Source organism: Oncorhynchus clarkii, chromosome 30 (genome assembly GCF_045791955.1).
Source record: "Oncorhynchus clarkii lewisi isolate Uvic-CL-2024 chromosome 30, UVic_Ocla_1.0, whole genome shotgun sequence".
Lineage (NCBI taxonomy): Eukaryota > Metazoa > Chordata > Actinopteri > Salmoniformes > Salmonidae > Oncorhynchus > Oncorhynchus clarkii.
In genome coordinates, this window is record NC_092176.1 from 7,773,531 (window position 1) to 7,788,582 (window position 15,052).

The 15,052-nt window shown below is 41.7% G+C and overlaps 1 protein-coding gene across 1 annotated transcript in view; it reads left to right on the forward strand.

The window, feature by feature from the left end:
- The first annotated feature begins 359 nt into the window (after positions 1–359).
- Positions 360–15,052, forward strand: part of LOC139390118 (protein FAM222A-like) — a 79,954-nt gene continuing 65,261 nt past the window's right edge. Inside the window, exon 1 of the mRNA XM_071137279.1 lies at positions 360–1,287. The gene's annotated coding sequence lies outside the window, so the exon portion shown is untranslated. The remainder of the gene's footprint in view (positions 1,288–15,052) is intronic.

The following is a 15,052-nucleotide window of genomic DNA, read 5'->3' on the forward strand; positions in this document are numbered from 1 at the left end:
AGGGCTTTATTATGCCTATAAAAAAGAGAGAATGGTCAATCCTTGTATTCCGTTTATTATAGGGCCTGTAATAAACGGATTCACGTTTCTTATTTACAATGTGCAATCGAGGCGCCTAGACTGAATATCTGCATTCTAGACAACTAGTCTACTAATTTCATTAAATTGGATAGATTTTCCGCGAATAAACAACGTGGTTTCAATAAAGACGCCAGGACGCTGACAGCGTCACCGTGGTAACAATCCTCAATAACCAATGATAGGCTAACCCGTGCAAACGTTTCAATTCCCTCAGTGCAATGATTGGTTGGTGGGCGGTCTGAAGAGCTGGGAGAGTCTGCATCGTTCCGGTTATTGTCAGTTTGGGCAGCTCGGCATACGGAGAGGACCGCATCTCGAAGCGCAGTGAGCTGCCTAAAACAGACTAACATGATCGATATCGCTTGGTATTTAGATGAAAGAAATGAACAACGCAGATGAATGTTTGGAGCTTGTTTTGTCACCTCAATTGGAAATCCGAGTCTGTAACCGGGAGGACAGAGGTTTCTGATAGGCAGAGAAAGTGTTTAAGACGAAAAGAGCTTCATCGCCAGGATTTAATTGCGCCTATTCATTTATTTCCAACAACTGCATTTGTTTCAAAGCCAAGCTTTGGAATCTGTCCGGTTACTCGGTGCCATAGACTACGTTGAAACATTTTGTCTACTTGACAAATCCAGATTGATTAGACTAAATAGGGGAAACACTTTGCCTATAGCCTAAACTATATCAATTATTTTGGATTGACAATTCTGTTTTGTGACAAGGCTTTTTGGAGATATTATCCAGGAAACGAGGAGAAGAAAGAACACGAAAGCGGATAATTTTGACAGGCTACTTTGTTTCGGAGGGCGAAAGGTTGACTATGCTATGCGTTAGGTGAAACCACCGTTTAACTGGAGAGATTGACACGCAACGCTCCTGGATTTGCCGACCTGTTATTTTAATACACTATCGGCCAGTCCAGGAAACGAAACGTATCAGTTACAATATTGTTCCTTGACAGAAAGAGCAATTATCTGAACTATTTGGTTTTCCGGTTTGGAATCCGATTCACTCTCTGAATGTTCACGGCACTGAAAAGGGCAGAATAAACTGTATTGCTGATCAACGACGAGTGGTTTTGTGGTTTTTGAGAGTGGGATGAAACGTTTTTGATTACTCTCTGGACGGCAACGCTCTGAAGCAGACTGCTCAGCGCCAGTTAACCTGCATGGGATTCTAGTCTGCAATACGAAACAATTTATGGTAAATATGTTCCCCTTTCTAACTAAATCTTCACCTGCCAAAACGATATCGGCCTAGTAATAAATTCATCGCTTGCGTAAATTTGGGATTTTGTTGCAGCCTGATTAATGGCAGCTTGGGCCATTTTGGCGACATGTCCGCAGATCATAATTGATGGATGGAGTGAAGGACAGCACAGTGTATAACAATTGATGGCTAGTGTTGTAAGAAAATAGAATGAGGATGTAAAATGCTCGGTCTATGGTGCACAGATGTTGATAGGATAGGCTAGAAAACCTTTGTGTTCATGCATAGTCTAACCTACAATAAAGAAAGCGTTGTAAAATCTGTCAGTTACTGAATGGCTTTAGGATCTGCTTTGATGTGTAGTATTTGGTATTTCAAGGATTGGGAGCAATTAAGTATATTGCCGGGAAGTGGGCTATGCAAGGCACTGGCACAGTAGGCTCAGAATTAGGGTGTGAAATTCCTTTCTGTATGCCTCCATGCGTCATGTAATTTTTAATCAGCCGTGGGTAAATATAGTTTCAAAGGAAATTAATGATTTCCCCATAAGCGTAACTGGCGCTGCGTTTCTGTAAATAGTTAATGTCATACACTGATGTTGATCAGAGCTCTCCGATGTTCGCTTCCTCAAATGAAAGAGCATCACCAGTGATTCATTCCTCAGAACTTTTTCAGTTGGTCCTTGTAGCCTATGCCTAGTGTTACCGGTAGGCCTACCACTGTCCCATTCGATGTAGCTATGAAGTATAAGCTATGCCAGAGTACATGTGACGAAGAACAGTTTCCAAGACTAAATCCAGTTTGACTATCTCTAATCTAAATGGGGAAATCGTCCAAATGTTTCAGATTAAAGCAATTGTTCATGATGATTTTTTTTTTTAAACAGCTGTGCTATTTTGAGGCGGAGCCGAGTAGGTTTGCCAAAGTATTAAATACATTTTGATAAATGTATTCACAGGCTACTATTTCATCCCTCAACAAAAATATAGGCCTAGTCCCCGATACATCTATATATGCTAGCCAAGCCTGCTGGCCATTCATTCTATCAGTTAGCTGGTTTGTTTGAGATGGACCCATTTTTTTGCATCTATGGATGCGAGCCAGTCCTCCTTTCTAAATGGCAACGCTCTTACAGTGGCTTGCAGAAGTGTTCACCCCCTTGGCATTTCCCTATTTTGTTGCGGGGGGGGGGAAAAAGAAAGTCAATACTTTGTAGAGACACCTTTTGCAGCAATTACAGTTGCAAGTCTCTTGGGGTATGTCTATATAAGCTTGGCACATCTAGCCACTGGGATTTTTGCCCATTCTTCAAGGCAAAACTGCTCCAGCTCCATCAATTTGGATGGGTTCCGCTGGTGTACAGCAATATTTAAGTCATACCACAGATTCTCAATTGAATTGACGTCTGGGCTTTGACTGGGCCATTCCAAGACAGTTAAATGTTTCCCCTTAAACCACTCAAGTGTTGCTTTAGCATTATGCTTATGATCATTGTCCTGCTGGAAGGTGAACCTCTGTCCCAGTCTCAAAGCTCTGGGAGACTGAAACAGGTTTCCCTCAATTTCCCTGTATTTAGCGCATCCATCATTCCTTCAATTCTGACCAATTTCCCAGTCCCTGCCAATGGAAAAACATCCCCAGAACATGATACTGCCACCACCATGCTTCACTGTGGGGATGGTGTTCTCGGGGTGATGAGAGGTGTTGGGTTTGTGCCAGACATAGTGTTTTCCTTGATGGCCAAAAAGCTCAATTTTAGTATCATCTGACCAAAGTACCTTCTTCCATATGTTTGGGGAGCACGTTTGGCAAACACAATGTGTTTGCTTATTTTTTTTCTTTTAAGCAATGTTTTTTTTTCTGGACACTCTTCCGTAAAGCCCAGCTCTCTGGAGTGTACGGCTTAAAGTGGTCCTATGGACAGATACTCCAATCTTCGCTGTGGAGCTTTACAGCTCCTTCAGGGTTATCTTAGGTCTCTTTCTTGCTTTTCTGATTAATGCCCTCCTTGCCTGGTCTGTGGGTTTTGGTGGGTGGCCCACTCTTGGCAGGTTTGTTGTGGTGCCATATTCTTTCCATTTTTTAAAATAATGGATTTAATGGTGGTCTGTGGGATGTTCAAAGCTTCAGATATTTTTTTATAACCCAACCCTGATCTGTACTTCTCCAACTTTGGCCCACCTGTTTGGAGAGCTCATTGGCCTTCATGGTGCTTGTTGCTTGGTGCTATGCCTTGTTTAGTGGTGCTGCAGACACTGGGACCTTTCAGAACAGGTGTGTTATTTATATATATACATACTGAGATCATGTGACTGATCATGTGACAATTCGATTGCACACAGTTTGACTTTATTTAACTAATTATGTGACTTCTGAAGGTAATTGGTTGCACCAGATCTTATTTAAGGGCTTCATAGCAAAGGGGGTGAATACATATGCACGCACCACTTTTCAGTTTTTCTTTTGTTGTTGAATTTTTTTGAAACAAGTGATTTTTCATTTCACCAATTTGGACTATTTTGTGTATGTCCATTACATGAAATCCAAATAAAAATCTATTGAAATTAGTTTAATGCAACAAAATAGGAAAAATGCCAAGGGGGATGAATACTTTTGCAAGCTATCTAGCCAACTGCGGCCAACATAGTTACGTCAAACCATGCAGCTAGAATAACTGCAAAGTAGCTGCATTTACTTTAGTTTGACCTGTTTTTCTATTGACACTTCTTTGTCTATGGTGCATTCGGAAAGTTTTCAGACCCCTTGGCTTTTTCCACATTTTGTTACGCTACAGCCTTATTCTAAAATGTATTAATTAAAACTTCTTAAGGCTAGGTGTTCCACTAGCGGGACACTTGCCGACAACATCCTGTGAAATTGGAGGGCACGCAATTCAAATTAATATTAAACATGAACATACAGAAGTGTCTTATATCATTTAAAAGCTTAACTTCTTGTTAATCTAACTGAATTGTCAGATTTCAAAAAGGCGTTAGGGCGAAAGCATACCGTGCGATTGTCTGAGGACAGTGCCCCACCTCAACATATTTTTCAACCAGCACAGGCTTCACAAAATCTGGAATAGCGATTTAAATAAATTACTTACCTTTGAAGATCTTCCTCTGTTTGCAATCCCAATGGTCCCAGCTACAACATGAATGGTTGTTTCGTTCGATAAAATCCTTCTTTATATCCCAAAAAGTCTGTTTAGTTGGCGCCATTGATTTCAGTAATCCACTCGTTCAACATGCAGACAAAGGAGTCTAAAAAACTACAGCTAAACTTTGTCCAAACAAGTCGAACAACATTTCTATAAAATCCTCGGGTACTCTAAAATGTAAATAAATTATAATATTTCATACGGAATGTAGTATGTTCAATAGGAAAGGACAATTCGTAAGCGCGCACCCTCTCCCTCGCATGCCGAAAGACTGATTTTCTTCAGGTGGTCCCCTAACAAAAACGAAATACTTGTTCGTTTTTCAAAAAAGAAGCCTGAAACCTTGAATAAAGACTGACATCTAGTGGAAGCCATAGGAATTGCAATCTCAGAGACGGATGTACATAGAAACAATAGGTTTCCATAATAAGAGCCTGGGAGCTAAAAATAAAATAATTCTGGTTGGATTTTCTTTGGATTTATGCCTGCCATATCAATTCTGTTGTAAATAACAACAGTTCTTAAATGACTTGCCTAGTTAAATAAAATGAAAGAAAAAAGACAAAGCGAAAATGGGTTGTTAGACATTTTTGCAAATTTTATTTAAAAAAAAAATAGATACATGAGGTTTCAGACTCTTTTCTATGAGACTCGAGATTGAGCTCAGGTGGATCCTGTTTCCATTGAGCATCCCTGATATGTTTTTCCAACTTGATTGGACATGATTTGGAAAGGCACACACCTGTCTATATAAGGTCCCACAGTTGACAGTGCATGTTAGAGCAAAAATCAAGCCACATGGTCAAAGGAATTGCCCGCAAGAGCTCCGAGACAGGATTGTGTTGAGGCACAGATCTGGGGAAGGGTACCAAAAAATGTCTGCAGCATTGAAGGTCCCCAAGAACACAGTGGCTTCCATCATTCTTAAATGGAAGAAGTTGGAACCACCAAGAATCTTCCTAGAGTTGGCCACCTGGCCAAACAATTGGGGTAGAAGGGCCTTGGTCAGGGAGGTGAACAAGAACCCGATGGTCACTCTGACATAGCTCCAGAGTTCCACTCCTCAGTAAAAAGCACATGACAGCCCACTTGGAATTTGCCAAAAGGCACCTAAAGGACTCTGACCATGAGAAACAGGATTCTCTGGTCTGATGAAACCAAGGTTTGGATTGGGACGACGCCGACAGATAGCGCAGCTCTGCTTCTAGCTCCTAAGCAACTTTGCAGCATTTTGTTTTTGTGTGCTATTTCTGAGCCGAGGAACCTTTTGATGTCAGAGCGGCGGTAACTCACCAGCATTACGACCGGGACTATGACTTTCCTGAATTGGATCCTTTGTTCGTAACCCCCCGGGCAATTGAACTGATTCCAGAGGCTGAGCCAAAACACCACCGGTGGAGAAGAGGTATTCCGAGTGGACTTTCTATTCTGACTAAGGAGGCGCGCACACCATCCACCACTTCTGAGTAAATTACTTGCTAATGTTCAGTCTCTGGATAATAAAGTAGACGAGCTCAGGGTGAGAATCTCCTTCGAGAGACATCAGGGATTGTAACATAATCTGTTCCACGGAAACATGACTCTCCCAGGATATTCTGTCTTTGTCCATACAGCCAGCTGGATTCTCACTATATCGCACAGACAGGAATAAAGAACTCTCCGGGAAGAAGAAAGGCAGGGGTGTATGTTTCATGATTAACCACTCATGGTGTGATTGTGATAACATACAGAAGCTCAAGTTGTTTTGTTCACCCGACCTAGAATACCTCGCAACCAAATGCATTACCTCCCAAGAGAATTCTCTTCGGTTATAGTCACAGCTGTGTATATTCCCCCTCAAGCTGATACCACAACGGCCCTCAAAGAACTACCCTGTGCTTCATGAAAACTGGAAACCACATATCCCGAGGCCGGGAAAACGCTACTGAAGTCCCATCAACACATTGACTGTAGTACTGCTAAAACACTCGATCACTGCTACTTCAACTTCCGGGATGCCTACAAGACCCTCGCCCACCCCCCCTTTGACAAATCTGATCACGTCTCCATTTTGCTCCTCCCTTCCTATAAGCAGAAACTCAAACGGGAAGTACCCGTGCTAAGAACTATTCAATGCTGGTCTGACCAATCGGAATCCACACTTCAATATTGTTTTGATCACGCGGAATGGGATATGTTCCGGGTAGCCTCTGAGAATAACATTGACAAATACACAGATACGGTGACTGAATTTATCAGGAAGTGTATAGGAGATGTTGTCCCCACTGTGACTATTAAAATCTACCCTAACCAGAAATCGTGGCTAGATGGCAGCATTCGCGCAGAACTGAAAGCCCGAACCACCGCATTTAACCATGGCAAGGTGAATGGGAATATGGCAGAATACAAACCGTGTAGTTGTTCCCTCCTCAAGGTAATCAAACAGGCAAAACGTCAGTGTAGATACAGAGTGGAGTCGCAATTCAAAGTCTCAGAGACACAAGACTCATCTGGCAGGGTCTACAGACAATCACGGACTCCAAAGAGAAAACCAGCCACGTCGCGGACACCGGCGTCTTGCTTCTGGACAAGCTAAACACCTTCGCCCACTTTGAGGATAACACAGTGCCACGACACGTCCCGTTACCAAGGACTTTGGGCACTCCTCCTCTGTGGGCTCTCCTTTTTTTTGTGGCTGACGTGAGTAAGACATTTAAGTGTGTTAACCCTCGCAAGGCTGCCAGCCCAGAAGGCGTCCTCAGAGCATGCGCAGACCAGCTGGCTGGGTTGTTTACGGACATATTCAATCTCTCCCTATCCCAGTCTGCTGTCCTCACTTGCTTCAACATGTCCACCATTGTTCCTTTACCCAAGAAAGCAAAGTTGACTCATTTTTGCCCCGTTGCACTCACTTCTGTCATCATGAAGTGCTTTGAGAGGCTAGTTTAAGGATCATATCACCTCTACCTTACCTGACACCCTAGACCCAATTCAATTTGCTTACCACCGCAATAGGTCCACAGATGATGCAATTGACAACGCTCTGCACACTACCCTATGCCATCTGGACAAGAGGAATACCTATGTAAGAATGCTGTTTATTGACTATAGCCCAGCATTCAACACTATAGTACCCTCTAAGCTCATCATTAAACTCAGGACCCTGGGTCTGAACCCCGCCCTGTGCAACTGGGTCCTGGACTTCCTGTCGGGCCGCCCCCAGGTGGTGAAGGTAGACAACAACACCTCCACTTTGCTGATCCTCAACACCAGCTTCTCTGACATTATTTAAGTGATAATGCCTGTGTTTGGAGGATCTATTGACACGGGTGCTGTTAGACCCGTTTATACAACGTGTTACCAACACATTGACATTTTCATAAATGTTATTTTGATGAATTTATTCATATTATTTCTTCCTTTTTTAATGCTCTAATTACATTGGTAACCAGTTTATAACCGCAATAATGCACCTTGGGGGTTTGTGGTATATGACCAAGAACAGCCCTTAGCTGTGATATATTGGCCATATACCACACCCCCTTGTGCCTTATTGCTTAATTAGAACGTGTTGTAAACAGCAGGTGCTGACAGGAAATATTTATATAATATATTTTTATCTGTTTAGGATTTAACATGGGGACCATTAGGACACGCACACACGCCAGAGGCGGCTGGTGGGAGGAGCTATAGGAGGACCGGTTCATTGCAATGTTTGGAATTGAATCAATGGAACGGACTCAAATGCGTTGTTTCCATGTGTTTGATTCCATTCCAGCCATTACAATGACCCCGTCCTCCTAATAGCTTCTCCCACCAGCCTCATCTGACACACACCACACACACACGTTCATCTTCATAGACCAGAGGGGGGACACAAACCCTAATTTAAGCAAATAGTTATTTTCCCAATGTGGATATCCTGGAGTTTGTGGCTAGCTAATACTCCTGGATAATCCATTTATTCATAGACCACTTCAGGCCTTAGATACTTTAAGCAATCTCTGCATTTTTTCAGTGGCTGGATAGTGGAGTAGCCTTCAGTTGAGCACAGTGAAGCTTTCCCTTCCCTCGCTTGCTCATTGATAATCTAACATGGGGCCCCTCTACATCCAGGGCCAGGCTCCTAGAGTCGCCAGCCCTGTGCGGCACCTGCTATAGCATAGCACGGCGCCTGTTTGCTACTATTGAATAAAACATTGGGTGATGTACGAGGCCGAGGCTTCACCTGAGGGGGCAGAGCCGCCTCATTTACTTCCTCCACTCGGCGTCTATGACCCGCTGAGCAAATTGTGTTCATATTAGCGCTGCGGCTGTTCTTCACTGAAAACAAATAGTCTCCCCAGCATAATCCTTACCTTAACTCAACATGATGGTTGGGGATGGTAGCTGGGGAGGATGGGGTTAGCTATTGGTGCTAGAAGGACAGCCTAATATGTAGGCTAGGTCAGTGATTTACCTCTTGGATTTTTTTATTTATTTTTTTAACAAAATATCATGACTCATACTGGCTCTGAAGGCTGAAAATTAACATGGTGGCCTTAAAGTGTTTACTTAGGAATTGGGATTTTGATAAAGTATCCTGACATATTTTTCAAAAATAAATATCCCAGCTGATTGTTTTTACTGTAGAAATCTCATTCACAGGATTCTAAATCCATAAAGAAAATAACTAACGCAAGGTTTCTATTGTATTTTTTTATTTTTATGAATTCAATTATTTCTTAATTGAAACCATAACAAAAAAATCTCCCTGCCCCTGTTGGGCTAAAATGCTGAGGGATTGGCCTGGAGAAATGTAACCACACTCAAAATCATAAACAGTACTATGGATTAATGCACTGGCCATCAATGGTATTAAATGTATAGTTTGAACCATGTTTTGAGGCTATACAGTGTTTTGTTTACATTTAAGAGTAAAGCTTTTTTTGGTTCTGAATCGGTACAACAGTTAAACTAAGCGGTTGAAGCGTTTATATTCTTCAAGAATGAATTGGCATACAGTGCCTTCAGATAGTATTCACATTCCTTGACTCTATCAGAATACAATGTATGTTACAGCCAGAGTTTTAAATCGATTAAATTGATACCCCATAATGTCAGTGATTAGCATGATTTTTCTTTATGACTACCTCATCTCTGTACCCCACACACAATTATCTGTAAGATTTCTCCACAATACTAACCTAGTTCACAGTGAAAATAATGAAAGCCTGTGCAGAATAAAAATATTCCAAAACATGCATCATGTTTGAAACAAGGCACTAAAGTAATTCTGCAAAAAAATGTGGCAAAGCAATTCACTTTTCGTCCTGAATACAAAGTGTTATGTTTGGGGCAAATCCAATACAACACTTTACTGGGCATCATTTTCCATATTTTCAAGCATAGTGGTGGCTGCACCATGTTATGGGTATGCTTGTAATTGACTGGAGAATTTTTCAGGATAAAAAAATTTATGGAATGGCGTGACGCACAGGCAAAATCCTAGAGGAATACTTGGTTCAGTCTGCTTTCCACCAGACACTGGGAGATTAATTTAACTTTCAGCAGGACAATAACCTAAAACACAAGGCCAAATCTCCACTGGAGTTGCTTACCAAGAAGACTGTGAATGTTCCTGAGTGGCCAAGTAACAGTTTTGTCTTAAATCTACTTGAAAATCTATGGCAAGACCGGAAAATGATTATAATATAATAGCTATAATCAACAACTAATTTGACAGAACTTGGGCAAATGTTGCACAATCCCGATGTGGAAATCTCTTAGAGATTTACACAGAAAGACTCATAGCTGTAATCGCTGCCAAAGGTTATTCTGCAACGTATAGACTTAGGGGTGTGAATACTTATATAAATGAGATATTTATGTATTTAATTTTCAATAAATTTGCACACATTTCTAAAAACATGTTTTGATTTTATTATGGGATGTTATGTGTAGATGGGTGAGGAAAAAATATTATTCTTTTCAGGCTGTAATCGAGGGCTATGAATACTTTCTGAAGGAACTGTATATCATTCATTTATACAGTAAGTCCAAAAATGGATGTAGAAACTAAGTATTCTAGCTGTGGTCGAATGATCAAAGCACTCTAGTGGTCACACGAGTGGAATGTTATTAATATTTTTCATAATGAATCAACATTTATTTTTTAAACTCAGAACGTCCAGTGTTTCTATGTCAAATGGTTTTGTTACATTTCAGTCTTCTGTAATGTATATAAAGTGTAATATTGGGATGCAAACTCAAACTTTTTAATACATTTTAGCTATATATCTGACATGGTACAGGTGTCTTCTATTTTTTTTAAGCCCTTAACCATGTGTTTGAGGTGTATACTTTTGTTTCCAAGTAGATTTGTTTTAAGACTACCAAGAAACACCGTGTGACCCTGATTTAGCCCTGTGCAGTAAAAGGTTAAGGCGGTTCCATCCTAGGTAAACTCAACACTACGCTGGGCAAGTGCAATAAGACGAGCCCATCTTTCAAAGTCCATCTTTGTTTTTGATTAATTGCCTCCCCAAAACCATCTAAAAAGCAGAACAAACCTGATGCCGTTGGCTGAGCTTTCAACAAGTATCCTTCTTAACGTGCACAGAATTGTGGTTGAAGGACTGATTACATTTGAGTAAGATATTAAAACAGAAGTTATACTAAGCAAGCCCAGGCACTATTTCAATTTCCAACACTGAAATATTATTTGGATTTGATTGATAGCATTGGTGTGAATGCACTGTACTCCTTGCCAATGTAAACTGCAGCCATGTGAGAATTAGTAAGGTTGGCTCATGAATATCTTTAGAATAGCTCAACTTTAATTTCCTGTTCTATGTATTCATCTTTTTTATATCCCACTATGGTTTGATTGTCTAAATGCAGACCCAGAGGCAACAAAACCCAACTAGCACAACGTGTGCAGTGCCACTGCAAACATACCTACTAGTATGATATATATATATATATATATATATCCTCTGCTTTGGTTTATCTTCACTATAAAATGAGCTTACTGTGCCCACGTAATTATTTGTGATATATTTACAGCAACGCAATAGCACATTTGTTTTCCAGATAGAGGTGTTTTGATTTATTCTGTATAGCCTATATTTTGTATATGAAAGTAAAGGGAATGAAAAGCAGCGATCCTATCTTCATCCTGTGGCACAGCTTCCACAACCACTGACAATATTAAGTTGCTTCTTTCCTTCCAGGAAATACATTTAGGCAACAAACAAAATTTTTTTAATGTGACACATGGGCATTTGGGAGTTAGGTCCATGAACCTTCTCTCTCAAGGGCGTCCAAACGGCATCTCATTAGATATTTTTTAAAGAGTTCCTCGTGCGGGGAAGTTAGTGTACTGTATATATTTGCGCCGACTACACTGTGCACAATTATTTGTGTTAACAATTTACATTTGAATGAAGGAAAGATGTTCCCGTGAGCGTTGGTTTGTGTTACAAGCAGCCCTGTATCGTTTGCCATTTTGAGGTACAGGTAATATGCCATACGCATATCCCCATATGGTTGGTAGTGTTAGCAAGGATGGAACCTGTGTGTAGTCTGTCTCAAGTGGCTCTATAGTATCTTCAGTGACACTATTTCTTCCCCGATCTTGCTGCCTTAGCACAATACGGCTTAAAGAGGAAATGGATCGGTCGATGTGGCTAGTTCGTACTGTGTTTTCAAACAATGTAAGGACACAAAAAGGGAGGAGGTTTGTCTCGCCCGCTTGTGAAGATTAAGGAACGATCGATCCTATGTTACCGTTTACCACGTTCCAGGCATGTGGTTTTGACATGCCTTGGGTCTTTAATGAGGCTGAAATGATTGTTGTTAAAGGATACGGTTAACGCTGGACCAGAACGATGTACATGAGTCATGACAACATCTCATGTCCTAACAACGGAATTCTATTTCATTTGAATTTGTTACCAAAGTTTGTACCACATCAAATCAAATGGACAGAAACCCGGCCTAAAACCCCCAACGGCAAGCAATGCAGGTGTAGAAGCACATCTACACATCAGGTGTAGAAGCACATCACATCTGTAAGTCTATATCACCCCCCCAATATCGCCTTCTTTTTGGCTACTGATATCAGCCGTCTCCCTTATTGTTTCCCTGTTTGAAATCGGGCCTAGGACCCACTCATTTTTATTTTAGAAATCTGGTGAGAGAAACAGAAGACATTGGCTCTTTTTGGATTCAAGAGTGCAGATAGAGAACATTTTTTGAGTCTTGATTGTGTACGCCACCCTGCAGTGTCTCCACTGGCTGCCGTGTGTTGGCGAGCTGGTTTTGTTCCCAAAGCCTTATTATATGTCTGTGCCTTGAGGTAATCTCAAGATATGATTACCTTGCCTTGGACTGTGAAGGACAAGTTGGTGATGTGCCCAAACAAGTGTTCATCCACTGTAACCCATAGTGATTGGCAGGCAGTGGGCTTTTAATCAGGATCAAGAGTGAAACTATAGCATAACTAACACATCCAACAGTACGGAACCAGGCTCAGTTGACATTCTATTCCTACTCCGTGATAAGCTAACCAGTTCTCAAAAAGGGTCATATAGAAGCCTAACACACAGAACGCAGTTATGAATTTAAGGTACAAGGTGGAATCTCCCAAGAGATCCTTGTCCCCAGTAAGGATAGTTATGTGAATCCTATACGTTTCAGGTTTGCACAACGAAGATTAATAGGCTGAATGAAATCACCTCAGCTGCTGAGGCGGCAATACAGAATATTGCTAGGTTCATAACCAATCGAGCTGGAGTGAAGGAAGGACGTGTTGCCGCCCCAAAAAACTTTCCAACAAAGAGGGAGAGGATAAAACAAATCTGACAAGCTCTCCAACCGCAAATTTGTTCTCCTTTAAAAACGATGCCTCTCTGGCCTTGCCTCATGGTAACATTGATTTGTCATGTGTGACAGTGCTGGCTGCTCTCAAATCACCCCGGTGATGACATTGATCTCAAGGATTGTGAGCGGGGGGACCATGGAGACACAGCACAATGATAACTCAACTCAAAAGCTCACTGAAGCCACCTCAACCTCAGCAGTGCATTAAAAAGGCTATATAGCAACTATTTTCCTTCTGGGGGTGTGCTTGAGCCAAAAGGGGTTCTTTACACCTCGGCATTGCTTTGAGTTATGAATTATGCATGAAGGAAGCTTTTGATTCGTTGTGGAGGCTTGGATGCCGTTTGAGTTGCTGTTGTGTGCTCCCGCGTTGCGCGTTATCTCCTGAACTCTTTATCGCCAGTTGTTTCCATGCCAGAAGCAGCAAGGGATGTTTATTTTATTTTTTATCTCGTGCGAGCGTCTGATTTAATCTCTCTTCCCCCCCAATGCTGGTGTACTTTAATCTGGAACGGGAACTGATTCTCCTCGTTTATTGAGGAAGATCAAACTATAATGCAACAAGGAACTGCATCTCATCCTAATCTCCATCTCTGTTTTGATTTTGGTCAGTTGCCCTTCCTTGTGGGGAGGGCAAGATAAAGCGTTTTGTCTTTATGCTTTGGTCATTCTCCGGTGACAGTAGCCCGCACCTTACATGTCTTTTCATCTGCTGATTGGTTGATCACCTGGTTATTGGAGCTGTCAGCACGAATAAACAGAGCCAAAATGATTGTAAAATATTGCGAATAGCCATATGACCTAAATGGGGTGAACTTTTGTCTGCCGTTTTTTTATTCATTTCCCTAATGATTAGGTAGCTCTGGCTATGGGAGCCAAGTGCTCTTTACATATTGGCAGATTTACACAGGGGTTTGAGGCCCTATGTGAATGACCTAGGTCACCCTGTGCCCTCGGGGCCTGTGCTGTAGATTGGCTTCAGCAGTATGGATGTCTCATAGTTCTATTTTGTTTAATTAGAATGCAGTCATTCAGAAATAAGCTACTACTGCAATTTTGCTCAGCCAATTCAGATATTATATCATTCAAAACGATAGAGATTGTAATGTGTTCAGAAGCCTGGCTTTGGGAGTGTGTGACAATGGCTACATGACTTGATTGTTGTAAATGGATACTACTTATACGGGGGTGACACAGCGACCGTTAGCGTCTGTGACAAAAAAAAATAGTCTGTTGCCCAATTCTGATGGCATTGCTGTAAAGGTAATACAATTTCCACTGACTGGTGAAAAGAATGTCTGTTCGGCATGGTAATTGGAGAAGCCACCCCTCTTTGTTTCCCCCAGCTCAGCGTGAACGCAACACGATTTAATAAAACTCTGGAGATTTGAATCTTTTACTGCCGGTCCTAGTACCGGGGACACGGAATGGAAAGCCGAGGCATGCACAGATAAAAGTCATTTAACTTTGACCTGTTTGAATTTTTAAGCTATAGACAGATTTGTGAGAGAGCATGCGAGGAGGGTGGGACGGGGGGGACGGGGGGGTAGTTGTTATATGTTTCCAGGCTAAACCCACTGTTAGAAATCCTTGCGATATTAAGATCTGAGGCCCCTTGGCTTCCCCGTGCCTGCTTTCACTCGCGTACAGTCAGGGACATAGAAACAATGGCGCCAGGACACATATGGACAAACACACCCACTTCTCTCTCCTCGCGCCTGTTTTATTACCTCCTGCCGGCTGCTGGAATTGCTT